General features: G+C 32.4%; 1 non-coding gene and 1 pseudogene across 1 annotated transcript; one reads left to right on the top strand and one right to left on the bottom strand.

Moving 5' to 3' along the window:
* Nucleotides 1-531: 531 nt before the first annotated feature.
* LOC114579740 lies at nt 532-685 on the top strand (annotated as a pseudogene).
* An 11,777-nt stretch (nt 686-12,462) lies between these two features.
* On the bottom strand, nt 12,463-12,534 carry TRNAH-GUG. The gene has a single exon. It is a non-coding gene; the product is annotated as a tRNA-His (tRNA).
* Between the last annotated feature and the right edge of the window lie 13,564 nt (nt 12,535-26,098).

Raw genomic sequence — 26,098 nt, 5'->3', positions numbered from 1 at the left:
TTATAATGAATTTCTTGATGCGTCGTGACTCCGTGATTTTTTCCGATTTAAGAATACATGACCGGAACTACGTAGTCATAGTCATACCATTTTTTCTCTTCCAAAATATCATTAATTATATCTTACAGCCTTACCTGAGAAAATTTACAGCATTTGGTCTCATTCCATTCTACAGATTTGGCTTTAGTTTCCAGCTGCCTTCGCAAAATGTATTTCACCATGAATGATCTAAATGTCTCTTTATCCAATTTCCTGACACCTTTCAATATTGAAATAGATAGATCTGACATCAACATTGTAGCACTGTTGTACACTTGTACTTCAAGATTCAAAGCCAAACACCATTAATTATTGCAGAAGCTTAACCAGAAAATAGAACAAGCTCTAACTTATCTCTGCAAACCTAAAATGGAGGCAATATTTGAAGGGATCATAGTTTACCATTCGAATAGATAAAATTCTCTTAAAAAACAATGAATCAAATCATTCATATTCAAGCTCAAACATGTAAAACACAAGTTGAATGCATTGCTTGTTCCCTCGGCCTTTTGGCTAAGATCATGTGTAGTATCTGTTCATGAGGCTTTAAGGTTAGAGTATGAATAAACCTCTTTTTCGCCCTAGCCGCTCTGCTAGGGTTTCATGGCTCCGGGCGTTTTCCCCCGCCCGTCGGGGGCTTTCTCTCCGGTGATCAGCCGATTTGAGTGCTTACCCTAATAAATAAATAAAGAAAATATTTAAATCTCATAACAAAATTGGTAGTTCTAAATTTGACTGGAGATTAAGACTTCATTTGGAACGGTTTTCTTATTTGTTCTTAATACATCTTTCTAACATGAAAATTTTAATTTTGGTACTACAAAGCTGCTTTAAGAAACAGTAAGAAAATCATCCCAAACTATCAACTTGCTATCATTACACATACAAGCATCCATACCTATAGCATGGGCATGAACTAATAAAAGTAAGCAAATTTAATCAATTCCAACTTGGCCAAGTGTTATTTTTATATATCTAGATAGATAGATGAGAGAGAGAGAAAGAGAGAGAGAGAGAAGATCATTATTCATTACTCCAAGAATAACTGTTGGGTCAAAATAGGTCCATGGAAGGTCTTCTGCTGTCTCTTATCATAATAAATTTCTATAATAAAATGGTAGAGACGGTGACTTCACACATGTGACAAGTGCAGCTATCACCATTAATGCATCATTCATTTAGTTTCCAGCTCAAAGAAATTGATAGATGAACCACTTCTGTTCGTTACAGTTGTACTCTTTGCATCTTTATATATATTATTCTCTTCACCATTACTTATTATCTTCTTTCATTTCTCATGCTTCGCCTCAATTATGGCATCTCTATTCCCATGTAAGGCTGATCTTAAGCCCTCACTGTATAACTTTTAGAGGATGCTTACATTAAAGTTACTTCAAGAAGAAGTAAGAAAGTCGTCCTAAACGAGGCTTAAAACAGTGGTATAAAGCAGAAAATTTTGAAAATATTTTACCTCTTGGTTTTTAAAATGAATGCTGAGAAAAGTACGCAGTAGAAATTTCACTACAGGAAAATCACTTATTTTCGGCGGTCAGTTTTCCGGCGGCGTTCCGGTGGATTTCCGGCGGTTCTTGACGGCTTATTTCCTGCAAAATTTTCCGGCGGCTTTCCGACGGCTAATTTCCCCGCAAAATTTTGCGACGGCTAATTTTCCGCAAAATTATCCCACGGAAAATGCCGCCGGAAATGGGTGATTTTCCTGTAGTATTTTAGCTGAGGTGAAAACCGTTGTATGTACTAATTTATAGCAGCCGTTTATAAACAGCCACTATGAACTACTGCAAAAATATCAAATTTTTGATAATGATAATCTTAGATAAAATAATTAATGAAAGTGCGAAAGAATAAGGAAATCCAAACAATGCAGGTTCACTTATTGAGCTTGATGAATCGTTATATTCTAACATATTTGGAATTTGTGAATTTAAATCTAGTAGATCTAAATTTGATGTTCATAATAATGAAGTTGGTTGAAATATGGAGGAAAGATTTGATGGGATCATGGTTTGACAAATAAATCAAAGTAATATTAAGAAAATTTTGATTGAATTCGTTCAAATTTATGCTCGAATATATAACGCGCTGATTGAAATAGAAATTTAATGAGTTGAATTTACCGCCTTATCCTAATAAAATCATTTGAATCTTGGAACAGCTTTGCTTCTTCTGATCTATTTGGGACGGCTACAATTTTTTATAAAAGTAGTTGTAAAATTGCTGAGAAAAAAACTTTTTTGAAAGTTACTGTAGAAAGCAGTTATCTAGCACAAAAATTTATTTAAAACAGTAAAAAATAATAATAACGTAAAATTATAATTGGAATATTAAAAATATTAAATTATGCAACTATGCCTTTGTCATTGAGCATAAATGGGGCTCATCTAACAAGAACAATTATTAGGTCAGGTAACCTGACGTAGCTCTACGTTCATACGACAATAATATTTCACCACGTCTTCTTACTTTTTTACCGCGCGACCCGACGACCCGACCCGGACCGGAACCCGAAATTACTATGTTCGCGTATTGCTCGGTATTGCTAGGTATTGCTTGGCAATAACAAGAAATACCGCTCTATGAAGACCAATACCGGTATTGCTCAGTATTGGTCTTTACAGGATGATATTTCTCATCATTGACGAGGAAAATCGACCAATACCTAGCAATACCGAGCAATACGCGAACATAGCAATCCCGGGTCCGTTCCGGGTCGGGTTGTCGGGCCGCGAGGTAAATAGTGAGAACACGTGACATTAATTTACTAGCGTCCGAACGTAAAACTATGTTAGGTGACCGGACCAAATAAAAGTTCCATCTAACAATGTCGGTGATGTGGCTTAATTTGTCCTGCTGGACAAAAACGAACTAACTATTTCTTTTAAAGTGTTTGAATAAGTTTCAAACATTTTATAAATATTTTAATACATTTCTTTTAAGAATCTTATTCAAATATGTTCGAATAATTAATCGACCTTACTTTCCACAATTCATTGATCATATTATTTATTTGAAGATGTGTCGGTGAAGGCACAATTAAGCGTTCGAACAAGTTATAACTATTTTAATAATTTTATGAATAATATATCAAAATTATTCAAGCTTTATTTAATGCTTTTTGTATCAATATTGGCCACAACTTCAAGTCTTCCAAGCTCGAAAGTGAGGGTGTCAATATTTGACACGACCTGAAAATCTGACTCGAATCCAATCCAAAAATTTTGGGTTAGGGTCAACCCATTTGGGAAATAGGTCGGGTTCGAATTCAACAAATCAACTCGTTTTAAAAATCGGGTCAGATTGACCCGGAACCAGAATGACACAGCTAAACCTGCTGACCACGACGGGTCAAGTTCATGTTGGGTTATTAACTGGGCTTGGTGAGTCCAAAAACAAGCATTATGTAGAATAGTAGTAATAACCTAACCTGAGTTAGTTTTTTATTTGCCACACCACTAGGCAGTATTTCTCTCCAAAAAAAAAAATTATAACATAGACCCCTACTTATATCCTTTTCAATATTAGATCCATAGCGAAAATTTGGCTTTCGATATAAGAAATTTGAGTTTAGATCATGTTGTGTAAGATTTAAGCTGGGTTCATATTAGTTTAAGTGACTCCAAAAGAAATCTATTTAGATTTCGATCACGTCAGATTATATTCAGGTTGGGTTTGGATTTAGTTGTGTTGGGAATAGGTCGAATTCAGGTTGATTGTATTCATGTCAAGTTATTTTTGGATCAGTTTCAAGCACAACTTGTGAACTCGAACATAGAACCCCATATTAGAGATTACTACTTATATTTTTTATTGAAAACTCACACATACTTCACATACTCAAGTTTCGAACCCGACCACTTGGGTGCTAGCCAAAGCCTCTAACCTATAGACCAGGGCGAGCTATTTATTTGCCTTCCATGTTATTGAAGGCTAAATCTTAAGTCAATTGAATAAATCTAATTAATTTACTTTGTTGATGAAATTAAGCCAATTGCACTAAGGTAAAATGATGCATTTGATAGTGACTTTAACATCATGTAGGGGCTTAAAGCATAATTAGTTTACTATTATTTACTAAATAAAAATTTTATTAATTTAATCCCATTTATTATAATGGGCAAGTTCATTATTAATTCATAAAGTAGTCTCAAATTTATCACTTTTAATTAATTACATTACACTAGTTGTGCGGAAAGTAATTTTTCGAAAAGTACTAAAAAAAGTAGCTTCCAAATATTAATTTTTTTTTTAAACAACAAGAAAGCACTAGCCAAATAGAACTGCGATTCTAGTTTGAAAAGGTAAAACAATAAGAAAATTGTCTCAAATAGGTGAAATTATTACACGCGGTCACTAGACGCCGTTCAGAGGCGAATCAAGATGAACCACATCACTTTTTTCCTCTGTACCAGCACTAGATAACGCTATGTACTAGGTGACGTGACATATCCTGATTCGTCTCCAAACCGTCCGATGACTACACGTAATAGTCTCTCCCTAAACAGACCCTTGGAATCATATGCTTTACAATCATCATTTAATTTTTAAAAAAATGCCATTTTTTTGGCCAATCAAAATGAGGATGTGATAAACATTTATTTTAAGAGGATGTTACTTAGTTTATCTAATTAAATAGTGATATGATATAAAAATTGCTTAATTATTTTTGAAGCGTATAAAAATGTTATTAAAAAATAATTTAATAGCCTAATATAAATAAAATTGTTATTTTTTTCAATAAACATGTCAATTATTCCTTATAATTAATGACCTAACATGCTAAGTCAAATGAGCCTTTATGAGTTGCTAGAGTTGTGACCGCCTATTAAACTAGCCATCATATCCTACATATTTTGATAAAAAAATTTATAAATTGCACTTAATTTTTTTTTTTTACAAATATTATCTCATGTTATGTCTTTTTTTTTTGCACATATTGCAAAATACTCCATGATATTAAATTTGTAATTATTATGTTGAATTTATTAGAATAATTTAAGATGTGTGCAAAAAGTTTATTAGGCACAAAAAGGATGATATTTACAGATTTATTTATAAATATAAATACTGTTTATAAAGTTTATGAGCTCTATTTTTTTTTAATTATATAGGCCATAAAAGAATTCTGTGACCGTCAATAATTATATAGGCATGTGTAATAATGAATGAGGGGTTGAGTTGGCCTTACTGACTACATATTAGTCAATTGATGTATATCTTAGAATTTATGGTAGAAAAAATATTAATATTTGATAACAATAATATTTTATAAATTTGATTATAAAGTTATTGTGAAGAAAATAATTATGTTATTATGATTGCAAAAAAAAAAAAAATTATCATCACAGAAATTTCAGAAAGATAGTGAAAAATAACAAGAAAGTCGTAATAAAATGAAATTATAATTATTATCTAAAAAGCAAAGCAGTCAGAAACCCTTCTCCCCTCCATGATTCTAAGCTGTTAAGTTAGACCCGTCCGATCTCAAATCGAACGGCTGATATTAACTTAAGTTTTTACCACGGTCTACACATAAAGTTAGTAGAGAAACTATCAAGAAATAATAAAATTTTTGGATGTTATTATGTGCCCGTTTAGACTTTCAATTTAGAAAAAAATAAAGAAAAATAAAATTTCTTATAAAAATTCTAATAAAAAAAACCTATGTCGGTGAGAAGAGTATTGTCATAATTATTAAAATAATAATAATAATAACACGTATGATGATTTTCAATAAATTTATATTCTTACAACAATTTAGCAATTAAATTTCCAGATTGTTCCAGCCGTCCAATAAAGGTCGGCAAATATAAAATTGGGCCATTTCAGAATTCATAGCAGGAAATTTATGGACCGGGGTAGGCCCACGCAGGCTAATGTAGTAATTAAAATTGAGAAGAATGGGGCACCGAGTAGGCTTGTTGGGCTTTGTGGGCCCCCATAGTCATGCCATATTTTAAGTATATTAGGTCACAATATATGGGTTAATCTTTCATTGATAATAGTTTATGGTGCATCAATATTTTATAATAATAATAAAAAATTTCATAGAGCATAAATAAGATTCATGCATTTATAGGAAATGTATTAGATATAACGTCTATGTATATATTAAATAAATATTCACTTTTATTTTAATATATATATATATATATGTTACTTAAATAATTTAAAACTTACTTAACACCAATTTTTTTATATATTTCTTTTATTGTGATTTTAAAACTATTTATTTTTAATTTTCTTAAAAAGAATTGATTTTTCAACTTTGAGCTATCAATCTATAATATTATGTCCCAATTTCTTCTAAAAATGAATTTAAGGTTTTTAATAAGTTTAAATAAATTTTAAATTTTATGAGCATTAAGAGAAATTAATTATTATATGAGTCAATTTTATATTTATTTTATTTTTGTTATTTTTGTATAATTTTAAAAACTTTAAAATATAATATTATAATTATTATGCTTTAGAAAATTGACAAAAGTAGAGTTTATGTTTTATGTCTTTATTTTCTAATAACAATGTAGCACGCACGGATAAAACTTATAAAAGAATAGAAAATTTTTATGTGAAAAACCTACGAAGGAGAAATAATATAGAGTTTAGCCAATTTGTCATGATCCACTATAGTGTAGAATAAATAATAATCCCCTTTTTCTCACGATTAATTGTGGAGCTTTTACAATAGTTTTTTTTTATTCATCATATAGGGACCATAGAAATATAGTATTCGTAGACGAATATTTACAACGAAACAACAGAGTTAGATAATGATAGTTTGGAAATGGTGGGGGTATTTGCTAGTGTTTGTCTTTGATTGTTATGATAGCCATAAAATGTGAAAGTTTTTTGGTTCTCTCAATTCTTGGATCTGGCATTATGTAGAGAATAAGGTCTTATTTATAAACTTTTTGAGATGAACATATTGAAAAAATTGTCTAAAATTCAAAAAACACTATTGTACATTTCATAATAATCCTTTTGATTGTAAATCAATTATTTTAATATCTTAATGATGTTAGAATCAAGTGATCTTAGGCTTGTTAGATTCATTTTATCGAGTCATTCGATTTGGCTATAAGCATTCTATAAATGAAAGTTATTTTGTCCATCAATTTACACACAGAACTTTATAAAAATAAAATCAGTGCTTGATTAGATCTCATTTAGAGTCCGATAAGACCATTTAGTGCATCCATATGTTTGTCTTATTATAATTTTAGTTAAAATGAATCTTTAAATAATTAATTTTTTTTAAAATAAATATAATAAAACATTTGATTAATTTTAGGGTTATCTCTAAGGTCTCACATATAGAGATCCTTAACAATTATCTATTAATTGCCTTAGACTTTTCCTTGTTAGATCTCTCTCTCTCTCTCAAAACAAAAGTAGAAGAGAAAGAGAGAAAAGAGAGAATGAGGAGGAGATAGAGATATAATCTAGTGGTGAGGGAACTAAGGAAGGGTTAAGGTGGTGACCAACAAATTAACTCTATGCACAATACTGAGAAAGTTTGCATAAAAACCCTAAACATAAATAAGAATTGTAGATATATGCCAAATCATAATTTGTGAAGGCCCATGGCGACATAATTAAGTTGCAAAACATTATCTAAAACCTATAATTTATTTCCTCATAGTGTTATTGGGTTGGGCCTATGGCTCCACATATGTAATGATAAATTTTTCTTTATATATATATATATATATTTAAAGTGTTCAACATAAAATAACTATACAATAAATCATTTTTTTTTGACACAATGATGATAACAATGAAATTATGTGGATTATTTTGGTGTTAAAGAAATTTTATTAAGATTTTTTAAATTCTTGAAAAATAAAAATAATAAATATCTTCAAAATAATAATTTCATCATTGGATTTATTATTAATATTCACATTTATTATTTGGTATTTTACGCAAAAGTTTAAATTTTATGAGCTCAATTATTTGCAAATTTTAATAATTTCTATTCAAAACTATTATAAATATCTTTATTTTTTAATATAAATTCTTAAATTGAGATAAATTAATCAAAGTAATTTAAAAACTCTTAAATATATCACTTATCATGATTTAGAAATCGTACAGAATAGATCAAAATATTCCTAACATTTCTTTTTTTAATTATATAGCCTAGCACTCTCGGATGATATTTGATGGCCTTAGTATTATGGTTTTTTTAAAATATTATCATTTTTTTTGTTTATTCAAGAAATTATAATAATTATCAATAAGTAGTATTATCACTAATGTAGATCTTAGTTTTAGAATTGGGTTGAATTGAAGTCCAACTCGAAATTGATCCGACCTAAATCCAATTAATCTGAGCTCGACCCATTCAAAAAATGGGCCAACAACACCAACCTGAACCCTATCTGCTAGCAACCTGACTGACCCAAACCCTAATTATTAACTCGTTTTGGTTTTTCTTTTAAATAACTTATTAACCTTAAATTTTAGGAAATTTGATAAACAAATAAGATATATCCAAAAGTAAAAAAAGAAAAGAAAAATAAAGATATTAAATGGGTAATTTTCGGATCACTAATGAGTTTGTGGGTCAACCTGAACCTGACCCATTTAATAAGTAAACTAGAAAATCCAATCATAACTCAAATTTTTTAGATCAGATCATTTATTGGCACCCTTCCTTGCTGGATGCTCGATGCTGTGCAATAATAATTTTGGAATAATTATTGGGAAAAAATTGGCTATGAACTATGATATAATATTTTTCTAAATTTTAATTTAAATAAATAAAGAAAAACGTTTTAATATTTTCATCCATAGAGTCTATTGTTTTTGTTAAATAATTCTCCAACTATAAAAACATGGATAATAAATAAATAAAATAAACCAAAGCTTGGGTGCATTTTAGAGTTTTATATTTCAATGCCACATGAGGTTACATCAACAGAGTAGTACTGTTCTTTTTTTTAGATTTTGTTTGGAATAACTTTCTTACTGCTTTTTGAAGTAGCTTTTTAGTATAAAATTTTTTAATTTAAAAAAATTTGTAATTAAAAACATATTTATAAATCATTAAAAAGTTGTTCCAAATAAAGCCTTAGGCTTCATTCGGGATAGCTTTCTTACTGTTTTTTAAAGCAATTTTTTAGCACAAAAATTTTAAATTTTGTACTAAATAGCTGCTTTAAAAAATAGTAATAATGCCTTCCCAAACGAAACTTTAGTTTGGGCATAAATTTATGATTTAAAAGGTAATCTTAATTTTTTTTTCTTGGACTTGAAATCAACATTAAGTATTTTGAAAAAAAGAAGAAAAAGAAAATAGAGAGTGATTTATTCAATGGTGTGCAAAATACTTCATAAAATTTAAACGGTTAAGTCTTATTAATAACTTAAAAGAAAATTTCTTATGAGCGACAAATCATATATTTATCTATATGAGTAATGCTAAGTGTATCTCAAATCATAATTCAATTATAAATAATGATACATTTGAGACCATTATTAAGTAAATTCAAGAAGAAATGATACATTTGAGCTTCGAGCTCGTGCGGTGGCGGAGGCAAAACAAGTTGGTGGCTTATAAAGGTGGTGACAAAAGAGCTCCTCACACTATAGAAAAACAAGCTTATACCGGCAGACTAAATCCGTCGGTATAAACAAAAATGCACCGTAAATTGTTGCTTTCCGGCGGATTTCCGTCGAAAAACCCTCCGCCGGATTATCGCGAGTCGGAAATTTTCGCCGACGCAGGAATTGCGCCGGAAACATCGTCACCATTCCGGCGAGCATAGTTCCGTCGGAAAAATCCGACGGTAATAAGACATTTTCCTGTGGTGATCACCTATCAAGCCTTCAAAATGACCATCAACACCAACAAATTAAAATTAGTATTGATAATTTATACTCCCTCTTTAGCGATAAGAAAATAAATAAAGAAATCGAACAAAGTTGAACTCGTCACTTCCTCTACAAATAGCTTAATGCTTAAACATAGAATATGACATTGACTATTATAAAACCTTTAACCTAGTCATCGAAATGCCCACAGTCAGAATTCTTTTCATTGTAGCTCTTTGTTGTAGCTAAGCAGTTCCTGGATGACCATCCTCATGAAACTTTATGCATGAAACAATCACTATTTTTTTAGGATCTACAACATTCTCATCATGTCTGCCTCCTACGAAAAACTATTTATAGATTAAAATAAGAAACATGATGATGGTTTGTCACCTCATTTAATCATCAACAAAAATAGGGGTTCTAACCCAATAAAGTTGACAACTCTTCTCCTTTACCATTACAACAACTCGAGTATCTATCTACTCATCTATGTTGATGACATTCTTAACGGTGGTAATAACCATGAAAATGTTTTAATGCTAATAAAAAAATTGAACTCTAATTTCATCATAAAGCAACTTCACCCCATCAACCATTTTTTTTGGTATTTAGGTCTTCATTTCTCTTCAAGGATTCCTTCTCAGATGGGAGAAGTGCACCATCAAACTCCTCCACAATTCATGTATGACATCCTATAAACCTCTCCTCATTCCCTATGCTTCTTAGGATTCATTTGGGCGACTTTTTTACTGCTTCTTAAAGAAGCTTTTTTGTACGAAAATTAAAATTTTTTTACAAAAAAGCTGCTTTAAGAAGCAGTAAGAAAACCATCACAAACAAAACCTAAATCTCTCACCACCAAAACATTCAACACTCTGTTTGATAATCCCACATATTTAGAATCCTAATTGGTTTGATGTAATATCTTACTTTCACCAGCTCGGAAACTTTTTTTTTTAACTTCAAATCAATTATATCAACACTTGTAACAATGCTTCCATATGCAAACAATTTGCTTACTAGCACACTTGTCTTAGCTCACCTAAGTTTGAATAGGAAAAATATTTTTTTTAAGAGAATTTGGAGCGAATTAATGCAAACTGCATACACATCATATATGTAAGCTCCAAACTTAAGACCTCCTATTTGATGGCATAAACTCCCAACCAACAGATCAAGATTGACTGCATAATTGGTTCAAAAGTTTAATCATATTATATGTGTAATCCAAATAAAAAAATTAATTAATCAAAGTTCAATTTAAAATTTCACCAAATATAGGATTGCTTGCTCTTTTCTAATAAAATTATTAAAATATTAAAAATAAATTGAAATAAATATTAGAATTGTTGCGGGCTAGAATGACCATGGCGGTAAATTAAGAAAAACTTCACGGTTTAGCGTTTGAATGATTATCTAGCTCACACCCAGAAAGAAGAAACATCATAGTTTTTTACTTAGAAAATTTTGATGGGGAAAAAACACACAAAGTTAAAATAAATCCATTAGTGTTTGAGTATATTACATATGAATGATCGTCCATAAACTTTAGGACATTCATATTATAACAAGTCGGTCATCAAATTGAAATCTAGTGACGATAAAAGTCTGGACGGGAATCCGATAACAGTAGGTTGTCGGACATAAGTCCAACGTCAACTGGGGTGAGGTTGAACTCCAACAGCAGTCCACTGTCAAATGGAAGTTCGAAAATGATCAGTGGTATGACAGGGTGGTTGAGAAGAAGTCTGATGGTAAGAGATCTCTTTTTCTTTTCCTTCTTTTTCTTGCTTGAGTCTCCCTTCCATGAGGAATGAAGGGTTTATATATAATTTTCTGAGAGTGACATGTCCAATAAATAGAAGGGGAGATCAAGGGTATGTTGTGAGTTGCTTGAATGGACGACTGATATTCTTCCCCTTGATTGTGGACGATTTACTGGACATTTGAACGTCTTCATGATATCAGAATTAAGCCATCTTGGGTTGGTTGGATTCGTCTCATCAAGCCACTCGATTCGAATATAAGCATAATATGTTTGGAAATCGATTGGTCATCCAATTTATGGTTTGAACTTTTTAAAGGCTCTTCGGGTCTTCGATTTGGACCCATTTGGGCTCCAATTGAGTCGAATGTAGTGTTGTTGGGTTTGTCTTTTCGAGACGTTCAATTCAACTTTATGGGTTTGGATTTAATTATGGGTTCGAATTTAATTTTAAAAATTTTCAATTCAAAATTTGCCTCAAGATTCATAACACATCAAGATAAATTATTTGATAATATATTAAGGATCTTGATCGAAGCCGCATGAAAGAGAAAAAATAAAAATAAAATATAAACCAATTCGTTTAGAGAATGAAATTGAATACCCAAATTTTCTTTTGAATATTTATCAATTTTGTTTTGGCTCTTAATGTTTTTAAATAAAAACTTCTACAAGATTTTTGTTTTAAGAAAGTTAAATATAATCCCGGCCTGATTAAAAGGTTAAAACAAATAAAAAATATTTATAATGTGGCTTAAGAAAGTTAAATATAATCCCGGCCTGATTAAAAGGTAAAAACAAATAAAAAATATTTATAATGTGGCTGCTGGGATTCGAGCCCAGGTCTCCACGGCCACAACGTGGAATTCTAACCACTAAACTACAGCCACATTTTATTTCATTTCTGATTATATTATTTTAAAAATATAAAACAATGTAAGGCCAATTTAGTTTGGTTTTTGATAAACCAAGATATAATAAACTTTGCTAATAAACATAATTATTTTTAATTTAAATAATATATATCTAATAGATTGCATTTTATTATTTGTAAGAAGTAATTTTGGCATGTAAAATAACCAGTATTCACTATGATGGTTATACATTTATTTATTTGCATAAATTATTTGATTTATGAAGAAATTAAAATCATTCAAACTTTTTATTTGATTGATTTTATGAAAGAAAAACCTCGAGCAATAATAAAACAGCAATATTATGTTTTTACCCCACTACATGAGGTCAGTTACATGAATCAATTTTCTCCCATTAGTCATCTTAAAACCTCAAATAATAATAATAATAATAATAATAATACAAGAGTCAAAATCACAACCAATAAATAAATTGATATTTTAACTTCTGAATATAATCAAACTAACCAAATGAAATTGGTTTGCTTCGATTTTATATTTTATTCCAAGCACCGCACATCCCTGTTAGACATCAACAACGTGCAAAATTTCGAGTAGTAAAGTATATTTAAATAAACACAAATTAAAAATAATTCATAAAAAAGACTATTATACAAGGCTTTAAAAATCAGACCGGACTGGCCGGTCCGAACGGTTCAACCATGAACCGTTCTGAAGGACGGTTCAGTTTAACCTAAGAACAGGCTTAGCATCAAACCGGCTGGTTTTGTTAAGAACCGCTGGTTCAACCGGTGAACCGGCCACAATTCTCTTGAACCGGTTGGGGTTCAACTTTTGCATTTTTTAATGTTTAAATTTTAAATAACTTTTTTTTAAATATTAAAAAATATTTATAATTTAATTTCAAATTTCGAATGCTTAATTTTAAATTAAAAATTTTCAAACAAGCATTTCATGAAGTTTCATTTCTTTACTTGATGCACAGCTTCTTTCAAAATCAAAAGCCAATATAAAGTAAAAGCATGACCAAGATAAAGTCTCCTAAGTGATGTGCGACTAAAAAAACTAAAGCTCCTATATTTTCTTCTTAACTTTTAAGTTTACAATATATACTACTCATTTTAAAATAGATTTTTTAAATAATCTTTTTATGATGAAATAATATTTATTTTTAATTAATAATATTAAATAAATTATATTCTTCATTTATTTCCTAAACAGACAATTTTAAGTGTTAGATCTAAATTTTTCATGGGGTGACACCCGACCTTACTATTTGATATTTTACTGAGCTAAATCTGGAGAACTGGGAGAGGAAAAGAGTTACTATGGAGACTAATTAAGTAAAAAAAAAAAAAAAACTCTAGTAGGTATGCCAAACACATTTTGTCGCTTGATTCTCGAACTTTAACCTATTAAAAGCTTGTTAGTAGGGGAGGGTGTCACACATGAACAAATTTGAATCAAACAATATACATATAACATGCTAAAAAAATGTTCTAAAATGGGTTTAATTGAAGGAAAAAAATTATGGGTGTAAAATGAGAAATTATTTGATGCGGACACCGGATCATCCGGAGATGAATCAAAACATGTCATGTCACCCGGTACACAATGGTACACAATCACAGTACACAACAAATAGACGATGTGGCGCATTTTGATTCGCCTCCGGCCGACGTCCGTATTCACATAGGATAATTTTTCGTGTAAAAGAGCCCTATGTGGACAAGATGGGATCTGTTCAACTCGATTTATTAAATATTAGGTAGAACATCAATAAATTCAAATTTGCTAAAAAGGTGAAAATTTATGTATTTTGCCTCGGCCCATTTATTATTGAGACGGATATAAAACAAGTTGAATAGATAACCATTAGATATATCAAAAAAAAAAAAAAAAGGCTTCGATAATATAATTTAAGATTTGTAAAATATAAAATACTATCTTTTTCTTTATCTCCTAATATTCTCATTTGTAGTCTTAAAGCATTTTTCGTTGATAATGAAATATATATATATATATCGCCATGGGTTAAGCATATGAAAACTATTAAGGCTGTTTTGATGGGTGTAAAGTATTTCATATATAAAGAATTTTGATAATTTGATGTTTGGTTAAATGGAGAAGAAATTAAAAGTAAAGTAAATATAGTGTAAGCTGTTAGAGTTTATTTTTGAGGTAAATCAAATTCGCTCAATTTTCAGCGAGAACGGCTTACACCCCAATATATCATACAAAAATTATGTTGACCGGGCACGAATCTCGAAGCAAAAAATCAAGTTGAAAACTTCAAAAATTAAATTGGATGCCATATGAATCCTGATTTAAGCAAACTTACAGTCGAACTGAACGTCTAAAAAATACGAACCCAACGATACCAAATTCGACTCAATCTAAGCTCAAATGAGACCAAATCAAAGACCCGAAGCACATTTGAAAGCTTCAATAAATAATTTGGATTACCAAACACTTTCCAAACGTGACATGCTGATAGTCGAATCGAGCGGCTTAACAAGATGAATCCAATTAGCCCAAGATCGTCAAATTTTGATATCATTAAGACATTCAAATATCCATTAAACGGTCTACGATCAAGGGATTCAATATCGGCCATCTATTCAAACCACTCCCAATTACCCATGATCTTCCTCCTGTTAAGAAGAGAAGGAAGAAAAGGAATAGACTCCTCGACCATCACCGGACTTCCACCCTACAGTCGACCAACTTCGGAGTTCTGCCCGACTACCAACTAGTGTCGGAATTAAGCAAGAAGAAAAGAAAGAAAAAGAAGAGAAGAAAGAGACTCCTCCTCGACCAAAGTCGGACTTCCACTCGGCAGCCGACTGACGCCTGAGTTCTGGTTGATCGCCAACTGAAGCTGGAATTAAGCAAAAAAGGAAAGAAAGAAAAGGAAGAGAAGGAAGAGACTCCTCCTCGACTACCGTCGGACTTCCACCCGACAGCTGACCAACATCGGAGTTTTGCTTGATCGCCAACTGACGCCTGAATTAAGCAAAAAAAAAAAAAAGGAAGAATAGGAAGAGAAGGAAGAGACTCCTCCTCGACCACCGTCAGACTTTCACTCGGCAACCGACCGACGCTGGAGTTCTGCGAGACAGCTGATCGATGTCGGAGTTATACCCGACCACCAACTGACGTTGGAGTTCTACCTGTCTGCTGATTGTTGTTTGATTTCTACCCAACATCGAACTTCCTCCTATTGTTAGACTTAAGCCTGTTGCCGGACTTCTACCTGACGTTGGACTTCCGCCCGCCACCGGATTTCAGAAGCTAGACTTATGCGCGTTGCCGGACTTCTTCTCTATTGCCAACTAACGCCAGACTTTTGCACTGCCTTCAATTGATGCCGGACATCCGTTTCCCTCTAACAATGATCTTTCTGACCACTGTCGTTCGCCGACTATGGTCCTTCCGACAACAAACACGTCAATAGTGATTCTTTGTATTTCCACCAAGTAATATGATGTACAACAAGCCAAGGGCATCCTCCCAAGGAAGGGTCTCATCTGTAATTGACTACAAATAATAGTGAATTCATTTAAACTGGGCAAAGCCCCGTGGTTTTTCCCCTTTTGAGGATTTTCAATGTAAAAATCTTGATGTCTCTGATTAAATACTTACCACCTCTTTCATCTGTTTGCATGCTGGATCTTCATACAAAGCTAATACGTTAAACTTTATATTTCTCTACCGTCGTGAATAATCCAGGACGTAACATGTATTATAACCAAGATTATTACATGCGTGGTCCGAACGTAAAGTTACGTTCGAACTCTCTTATACACATACTGTGTATATTTGTACATAATGTATATGTGTAAATGTATGTAGACACTATGTACATATATTATGTTTATAGCATATGTACACATATTTACATACAAAATATAGAAATATATATTGTGTGTGTACAAGAGAATCTGGATGTAACTAAACATTCGGAATGTGCGTAATAATTTCTCCGGACACTGAGACGACTAATCAACAATCTAGAAAGAGTTAGTTGGATTTAATGATATATCAATGGCGAAGATAAGAATATAATTAATTGATATATACACGATCACCTCACCTCCCTAATTTAAAATCTCTATCTGAAGATATTTTTTGTTGCAGAGATTAATGGCAAGAATGAATAGACTAGTGCTCTTAGATTAAACAACTGCTCGTGCATGTGCGGTCTAAAGAGAAAAAGACAATCTTCACAAACGCAAATTACTCTGAAAGAATTAAAAGCCACGTTGCTCATTTAATACCTGTACGTAAAATTTTAAACTTTTTTATTTTAATTTTACTCATTATTTGATGGCAAATATATGCTTAATACAAAAAAATAGATCCAGCACACAATCAGATAAGATAGAGGGTGTAGCATTCATAAGAGACACCAGAGTTTTTACGTGGAAAACCCCTAAAAAGAGGGAAAAACCACAGGGCCTAGCCTAATTTGAATGAATTCACTAGTATTTGTAGTCGATTACAAATGAGGTCCTTTCTAAGGAGAAGGCCTTGGCTTGATGTCACAAATATACATCATATAGAGTGCATTACATGGTGGGAGTTACAATAATAAACATAGATATGTTTGTTTGGTCGAAAAGACCATAGTCGATAGGTTGGAGACCGGAAAGATCGTTGTTTGGTGATGGAGGTCGGAAGGACCATAGTAGGTGATGCAGGTCGGAAGGACCGTAGTCGACAGGGGTCAGAAAGACCGTTGTCAGATGATGGAGGTCAGAAGGACCATCATAGGTGACAGAGGTCAAAAATATCGTAGTTGACAGGAGACTAGGGTCTGAAAGACTGTAGTAGAAGGGTGGTACTTCAGTAGAAGTCCGGGCGTCAAGTGTGGTGGCATGGTGGAGCTCGGGGCCTCAAGTGGCAGTCCGGCGGAAGTTTGGGCCTCAGGTAATGGCCTGGTGGCGGAGCACAGGGCCTCAAGAGGTGGTCCGACGGAGCAACGATGTCGGCGGTGGTCCGACGGAGGTGAGGGCCGCAAATGGTGGTCCGACGAAGGTCCGGCGGTGGTCCGGCGAAACTTCGGCGGTGGTCGAGGAGGAGCTTCTTTCTTCTCTTCTTGCTTCAGTCCCCCTCTCAAAAGAAATGAGGGGTCTATTTATAGATTTTTGGAGTGGCATTACTCGTAAATAGGTGAGAGATCAAGGATAAATGGGGAGTGGTTGGATGGAGGGCCGATGTTGAATCCCTTGATCATTCACCGTTATTCAGACATTTGAAGGCCTTAATAATGTTGGAATTTGGCGATCTTAGGCTCGTTGGATTCGTCTCGTCGAGCCCCTCGATTCGATTATAAGAACATCATGTTTGGAAACCGCTTCGTAACTCAAACAGTGATAAGAAGCTTCCAACAGCGCTTTGGGTCCTTGATTTGGACACATTTGGGCTCGGATTGAGTCGAATTTGGTGTCGTCGGGTTCGTATTTCCGAGACGCTCAGTTCGACTATAAGTTTGCTGAAATCGGAGTTTAGGTGATCCCAAAATTAATTTTTGAAGTTTCCTACTTGATTTTTGCCTCGAGATTCGGGCTCGATCAAAATAATTTTTTGATGACGTGTGTATATATAAATTATTCATTCTGAGATTTAGTCAAACAAGTTGATAAATAAAGAGATCAATCTCTTGAGTCAATCTGATTGGACTAAATCAATCACTGGCTGCGTATGGTTAAATCTTATATTTAGAAAGGTTTAATGCATATCCATGTAATTAAATATATATAATTAAACTATCTTCATTTTATGATAAGATATTATTAGGTGACACCATGTTACTTATATATTTATCTTATAATATTGTATTTTTTTATATAGTACTTCCTCTACTCTGCCTATAATTAAGGGGTCAAAGGGCCAGTCTAGGGCCACAATTCTTATTTGTCTCCACCTTTTTTAGTTTTAAGCAAAATATTATCAAAGATACTACGACACTTCACAAAACTAGTTTGATTAAAGGAAATAATTATAGGAAGGACATCAGTCAACCGACCCACAATGATTTTGGAGATTAATTTGTTGAAAAAAGAGCATAAATTAATAGGTCTAAATTCATTCCACTAATTAGCCCCTTCTTACTTAGGAATTAAAACAATATTAGTAGAAGAAAAGAATTTTGCATAAGGATGACCATCAAAAAAATCCCTCGTAGCCTCAATCACATCACCTTCAACAACCTCCCAAGTTTTTCGGAAAAAATTAGTGGTATAACCATCAGGACCAACCACAGACTCAAAACAATAGTTAATTAGCAGCCATGCCTACCATTCAACATAAAAAAAATACTATCTTGTACAGATCATAGCTAAAAAAAAAATTCATAGCTGTTTATTGTTGACACAAGCATTCATATTCAACTTGCACACCCTCATGCCATAATATTCAAATGGCGTGCTCACCATCATTCAGCTTCCCTCACGCATTTTGTTGAACATAAAATATAATAGAAATCCTTAAGCAGTTATGAATGAAATACTTTTTTATTATTAAGAATGATCTCTTCTACTATTAATACTTAGATAGAGGAGGATATCTACTTACTCCATTACTGATAGGATTGATTGACGGGCTACGTCAATGAAGGCTATAAGGTGGTGGCACTATCTGATTAGTCATGGAATTTTTGATAGTATTTATTTTCTAGCATTAGAAGCAATTTTAATAAGATATTTTAAGAAGTCTGTTTCTGGCCAGTAGAAGAAGTAATGAACAAGTTTGTCCCTAACATATCATACACTAAGAAGTCAATATCTAAATTTAAATGTATGGACCGAACATGAATGTGAGTGAAAGAGGGGGATATTAGGCAAGAAATTCAATCGCACCTTTTTGGTTCTGAGCCCTGCATGAAAGAAAACGTGCTTTTGCATTTAATTTTTGTCTCTTGAGAGCTATATGGTTATGCGAGAGAGAGAGAGAGAGAGAGAGAGAGCCATGAATAATGCTATTTAACATTTAGTATCATTCTGTCTTGCAGATGAAATTCGTTTGTTCTTACTTTCTGATTTATTTGTACACATCATTAAACGAGACTCTGAAACTTAGAAAGAAGAAAAAGGAAGTAGTAGAGAAGAAGAACAGAATGCAAGAACACATTCAAATAATTTCTCTTAATTTCATGCATGATAGGAGAAGGTATATCAGAGGTGGAACTAGGGCTAGATTGCTTGCTAGGCAATATTTATCTCCTTCACTGTAACATTAATAGAAATAAAATAATGTTTTTGCCCTTAAAGGAAGAGCAAGCCAAGCCAATGCTATTCTTTCAATGGATGTTATATCTAATTAATGTTGGGTTAAGTATATGTTGATGATTAGTTGGAATTACATTGATGGTTTAGAAATGGCAAGTTGTTTGCTCTCATCTATAAGTTTAAATTTTTTTAGAATGAAAATAAATTCACACATTATTGTGCTTGGCTCAACTTTTGTTCCCTTTATTCAGTACTCTATGATAATTGATTATGGGAGTCAATGGTAGGGTCGGATCATGAAGTAGGTCCATATGGTTTATGACTCTTATAAGGATCTATAGAACTTTCTATTATGGAGTGTGCATTATCAATGAGAAGTGTTGAAAAGCAAATAAGATCTTTCTTCAAAAATTTTTATTTGATTTTCAGAATATTCATTTCATATAATCTTTTAACTTATACAATTTTTCTTTAAAAAATTTAGTCAAAAATATTTCTTAATTAAACAGTCAATCTAACATAAATAACTGTTACTTCATCATTAAGAAGTTCAAGAAAGGACCAAAAAAGAATTATCAAATTAAGCCGTAAACTGTAAGCTCCAAAAGAAAATCTTAATCAAACATTTATAATAAATGGAAGACCTTTTGTTATATTTTATAGATATTTTTATAAGCAAAAAATTTGGCTCCATAATTTTACAAGGTTGAAATAGTACCAGTCATTGACATGGCTACTATTGCTCGATTTCATGGCTAGAACTAGATGAACTGTTCATAGCTTTTATCAACATCTCTCTCTTTCCCTCTTGCAATGGTACATGATGCCTCACTTAGCTTTGCATATACTATTATTGTTGTTGCGTCCTGGAGTATTCGCAGTGGTAGAGAAATATAAAATTTTATGTCTTAGCATTGTACGAAGATCCAGCACGCGCACAAATAAAAAGAGAGGGTTCATTATTTACTAGAGACACCAATATTTTTATGTGGAAAACCCCTAAAAACGGGGAAAAACCACGGGGCCTAGCCCAGTTTTAATGAATCCACAAGTATTGCAGTTGTTTACAAATGTGGCCCTTCCTTGGGAGAAGGTGTCAACTTGATGTACATCTTATAAAGTACATTATATGATGAGAATACAAAGAAACGCTGTTGATGTGTTTGTTTGGTCTAAAGAACTGTAGTCGGTGGGCGACATAAGTCGGAAGGATCGTAATCGACGGGCAATAGAGGTCGAAAGGACTGTAATCGATGAGCGACATAAGTGAGAAGGACCGTAGTCGGAGAGCGACGGAGGTCAGAAGGACTGTAGTCAGTGGGCTTCGGAGGTCGAGGAGGAGTTTCTTCCCTCATATTCTTCTTCTCTTCACTTCTCCTTCTTCTCTTCTTCTTCTTGCTTGGGTCCCTCTTAAGAGAAATGAGAGGCTATTTATAATTTTTTGAGGATGGCATGACCCGTAAATAGGAGAAGGGTTAAGGGCAAATGTGGAGTGGTTTGGATGGACGGCCAATATTGAATCACTTGATCATAGACCGTTCGTCAGACATTTGAAGGTCTTAATGATAATAGAATTCAATGATCTTGGGCTCGTTGGATTCGACTCGTCAAGCCGCTCGATTCGACTATAAGCATGTCATATTTGGAAAATGTTTGGTAATCCAAATTATGGAATAAACCTTTCGAATGTGCTTCGGATCTTTGATTTGGACCCATTTGGGATTGGATCGAGTTGTTGTTGGGTTTGTATTTCCGAGATGCTTAGTTCGACTATAAGTTTGTCGAAATCAAAGTTCAGATAATCCTAGATTTAATTTTTGAAGTTTCCAACTTGATTTTTTCCTCGAGATTCGTTCCCGATCAAGATAATTTTTTGATGACATATCAATTGTCCAGGTCACAAATGCCTCATTCTATAGGATAATTGTTCATTACCGACGGCACTTTCCGACACATCCGTCAATTTCCCGATTGTTCTGAAAAATTTCGACGATTTTATGATCGCTGGAATGAACCGTGTAGGAAATCGAAACCGACAGTTTTCCGGCAGTGAAATGACGCCCTAAAGTTCCGTCGGTATTCAGTGAATTCCTATAGTGTCAGTTAGCTTTGCCTATAATATTTTTTGTAGGCTGGCATTTGCCCACCATCTCCAACGTAGTTCAGCCCTTATTACATGGAGGAAAGCTACCGAAACATGCATGCGTTTATTGATCCCTTAAGCAATTTGACATAATTACAGACATCTGTTTCCTCTTCGATTGTATAATACGAAAGAATCAATCTTTTTTTTCCTTCAATAAAGAGAAAAATCTTTTGAAATTGTTTAATTCCTATAAACCTTCAAGCTAGCTTAGCAAATTACTTGAAAATCAAAGGTCCTTCTCAAGAGCTGAAAACCTCATATGAATATTGATGATCATTTATTTATTTTTTATTGTTTAAGTCCGTAGAACAATCCTAATCTGAATGTGTTCTCTTTGAAAAACTCAAATGGCAGATGTTACTATGTAATGATACAAAGGATATTATAACCAGGCACTGTGGAGCTTATTACGTACGGAATTCAGACGTAAAGTTACGTTCAGACTTTCTTGTACACACACTGCCTAGCTATATTTGTTTACAATGTTGCGTGTAAATATGTGTACACATACTGTAGCGTGTGTACACGTAATATAGTGTTTGTACACATTTACACACTATGTAGAAATGTATATTGTATGTGTATAAGAGTCCGAATGTAATAATTTCTCCGGACATTGAGACGACTAATCCACAATCTAGAAAGAGTTAGTTGGATTTAATGATAAATTAATGGGGAAGATAAGAATATAATTAATTGCTATGTACACTGTCACCTCACTTCCCTAATTTAAAATCTATATCTGAAGATATTTTTTGTTGCAGAGATTAATGGCGAGAAAGAATAGACTAGTGCTGTTAGATTAAACAACTGCTCATGGGCGGTGTAAAGAGAAAAAGACAATCTTCACAAACGCAAATTACTCTGAAAGAATTAAAAGCCACGTTGCTCATTTAATACCTGTACGTAAAATTTTAAACTTTTTTTATTTTAATTTTACACATTATTTGATGGCAAATATATGCTTAATACAAAAAAAAACTATAATTAAGTGGCATAATGATTAAATAATCAATTTTTATTTCAAAGATTTGTTAAATTTTTAATGATTAAATTATTTCTAAATAAATTCATGATTTAATAGTTCATTGAATATTGGGCTTAAATTATTTTAATATATAATATTTTAATTATACACAAATTAAGATGTGGGTGAATAAAATTCATATAACAAAACTAAAAAAATTAAAAGATTATATAACCCCTTATTTTATGGCACAAACCTTATTGAAGTTGACAATTTAAACCCTTATCAAACTACTTGAAGGAGTCCATTTCAAAGACCATTTGAAGAATAAACGATTATTTTATATTCTACATTGTAGAATATATATATATATATATATATATACCTTATCTTTCTCGATTTGCTTCGCTCGCGTCTGGGAGCTAGCTTCCCCGAACGCTGCCACGACCGGTTCCTCTCGATGTTAGCCGCCGAGCAATCCCACGGGTGCCGCCGTCAATTGCATGTAGTCACCGGCTTCATAAAATTGAAATAGCTTAAGTATATATATTTAATTTCATGAGATATGCATTAAACCTTTATGAATATAAGATTTAACCATACGTAGCCAATGATTGATTTAATTCAATCAGATTGACTCTCAAGATCGATATCTTTTTTATCAGCTAACATTTTTAATAATAATGTTAATACCATTCCTATTATTAATCCTCATATTGTTCCTTTTTATATTAATGATATTGAAAACCACATGCTTGCTCAACCTCCGTCTAAGGAGGAAGTTTGGAATATTATGCAGGATATGAATTGTGATTTTGTTGCTGGTCCTGATGGCTTTACCACTAAGTTTTTTGTGAAAACTTGGAATAACATCAAGTTGGATGTTTTGGAAGGTGTTATTGATTTTATTTTGGGGTAACCCTTATCTTAAATTCTTTTCTTCCACTAAAATTGTCTTAATTCCCAAAAAGGAGCTTACCAATAATTTGAATGATTTTAGACCATTTAGCCTATTCTCTTTCTTCAACAAGCTTATTTCTAAAATTATTTATACTAGAATGGTTAATATTTTTTCTAGAATTATCTCCCATATTCAAACAGGTTTTGTAAAAGGCAATAGTATTTTTGATAACGTCCTGCTAGCTCAAGAAATTACTCATGATTTCAATTCTAAAGTGAAAGGGGGCAATATCATGGATATTACTAAATCTTATGATAACTTGAATTGGAGTTTCTTATATAATGTGTTATCCTTATTTGGTTTAGTCAAGCTTTTATTATGCTAATTAAGAATAGTATCGAGAATTTTTTTTTCCAGTTATCATTAATGGGAGTAATCATGGTTTCTTTAAATCTTCCCAAGGTTTGAGACAAGGTGACCCTTTGTCTCCTGCTTTGTTTATCATTGTTGTTGATTATTTGTCCAGGGGTCTGGAGGAATTATATAAAAGGCATCCTAATCTTCTCTACCATACTATTGGTGGTATTCATGTTACTAACCTTAGCTTTGCTGATGACATTATCATATTTTTCAATGGGTATTTAAATAATATTAAAGTTTTAGTTAATTTTTTAGATGATTTTCAAAATATGAGTGGCCTGTCCATTAACAAGGATAAAAGCAATTTTATTATTTCTAAGTCTGTTAACCAGGGTAGAATTAATGAGATCAAAAGGATTTGTGGCTTTAACTGCACTTCTCTGCCTATTAAGTATTTGGGTACCCCTATCTTAAAGGTAGAAAAAGATTTTAAATTTTTTAGGATGTTTTCACTATTTTTTAAAGGAAGATTTCTAACTTGACCTCTAATTTCCTTTCTTTTGATGGTAGACTCATGCTTATTACAAAAATTTTAAACTCGATTACAATTTTTATTTTTCATACTTTACATCTTATTGCTTCTAATTGTCTTAGATACTTAAAAATGTTTGGGACTAGATTAGAGTTAAGCATGACAGTTCTTTGATTTATTCGGCTATTTGGCACAACAATATTCACTTATCTTACTCTATTCTTGCTTGGAGATATATTAAAGACTTACTTCCGGTGGACAATTTATTGAGGAATAAAGGTTTTAGTTTTCCTTCTAAATGTCAATGATGTTTTAATATTGAGAATATTAATTATGTGTTTGTTAATGGTTGCATTGCTTAGAAAGTTTGGAGGTATTTTTTTGCTATTTCTAACAAAGTTAGTATTGCTCATTTTAGAATATTATGTCTATTTTAGGTGATTGGGTGACTAATTCTGAAGGTCGTATTTTTAATTTATTGCCCATCCTTATTATGTGGTTCCTTCGAAAGGCTTGTAATGATGCTAAGCACAATGAGATTAAAATGGATGCCAATAGTGTTATTGCTAATGCGAATAACAAAGTCTTACAGCTTTATACTACTAATTTTATCTCGGTTAAGAATTTCAAGAACTATGAGAATTTGGCTTTGGAATTTGGCATTTCTATCACTTCTGAGGAGTTGGTTAAAACTGAAAGGATTATCCGGTGGTTAAAACCTATGCCTACTTCTATTAAACTTAATACTGATGGTTATGTAGGAATTTTTTGTTGCGGGTATGGGTGGTATTATTCGTAATAATTATGGTGATGTTATTGTTGTATATGTAGGCCCCTTAAATCCTCGTAAGGTTATTTTTGCCGAGCTTATGGGTTTTTCTCTAGGTCTGGAGATATGCTAGAATAGAGGTTTTGCTAATGTTGCAATTGAGGTGGATGCTTTACTGTTAATTCAAATCATTAAAAGTGAGTTTGTGGGCAACCCCCAATTTTTCTATCTTCTTAGAAGAATTAGACAGAATCGTTTCTCTTAATTATACTATTAATCATATTTTTCAAGAAGATAATGCTTGTGCCGACTGGTTGGCAAAATTTGGCTGTCAACTTGAAGCTAATATGGAGTTTGGGAATGCTAATTTTCCTCTTCTTTTAAGAGGTTTGGTTAAGTTGGATAAAATTGGTTTACCTTATATTAGACTTGGTTGATGGTTGTTCTGCTATATCTTTTTTGCTTTGGCCGTTTAGCTTTTTTGTTCTCTCGAGTTTTTTTTTTTGTTGGAGCTCCAAGTTTGGGTTGTTGGGGTGTTTCTATTATCTTGTGTCCATGTTGATTGGTTCTTCTATTTCTATGTTTAGTTTGGTCTCATTATGTTGGATGACCAGATGTTATAGTCCAGGTATTATTTGTAAGTGGTTGATTATGTCCTACTCCTTGCATTAT

The sequence above is a fragment of the Dendrobium catenatum genome, unplaced genomic scaffold (genome assembly GCF_001605985.2).
Source record: "Dendrobium catenatum unplaced genomic scaffold, ASM160598v2 fragScaff_scaffold_621, whole genome shotgun sequence".
Lineage (NCBI taxonomy): Eukaryota > Viridiplantae > Streptophyta > Magnoliopsida > Asparagales > Orchidaceae > Dendrobium > Dendrobium catenatum.
The sequence above is the reverse complement of the archived record's forward strand: the minus strand, read 5'-3'. Positions and strand labels throughout refer to the sequence as shown.